Genomic DNA, 618 nt, shown 5'->3' with positions numbered 1-618 from the left:
AGTGCGGACAATGACAGAGACACAGAGGTGGTGCCCGTGGCCATCGGAAGGCTTTGGGAAGCATTAGCGATGGGAACATAGAAAACCAGACAAACGAGGGACAAGGCAATTGTTAATTCCAGCAAATGGTAAAAGTATGAATAAAGGAACATCTGAATCTAGCGTTTGGATTAGTAAATATTTACATAGTTGTGATCATGCAAGTCCAGAATATCCACTGAATGGAAAGCATGACCCTTCACTACTGGGAGTGTGGGGGCCAGGGACGCGGTGGGGACAGGGAAGTCGGGCCTCCCGCCTCTCCGGGAAGCCGAGAGGAAGGGTCTCACAGGCAGCGTGGAAGCAGCGCTGTCATTCGGACTGAAGCACGGGCGCGAGTGCAGAGGAAACAGCTTCCGGGGCGAGTGTGGCCCCTGGACAGTGGGCTGCGATGGGGCTGCGGAGACAGTCATTTGCGGACTGCTCATGTTGGCTCTCAGCCCACAGTATACTGATTGGCTTTTTGAACAATGTGTTTGTATTTCTTTGAGAAAAATTAAAAAGGAGTGAGCAGCAGGTGTAGCCCCTTCGGCGGGTGAAGACGGGTGCTCCGGAGGCCTGAGGGGCGTGCTGGCGTGG

The sequence above is a fragment of the Myotis brandtii genome, unplaced genomic scaffold, assembly GCF_000412655.1.
Source record: "Myotis brandtii unplaced genomic scaffold, ASM41265v1 scaffold57, whole genome shotgun sequence".
Classification (NCBI taxonomy): domain Eukaryota; kingdom Metazoa; phylum Chordata; class Mammalia; order Chiroptera; family Vespertilionidae; genus Myotis; species Myotis brandtii.
Note: the sequence above shows the minus strand (reverse complement) of the source record.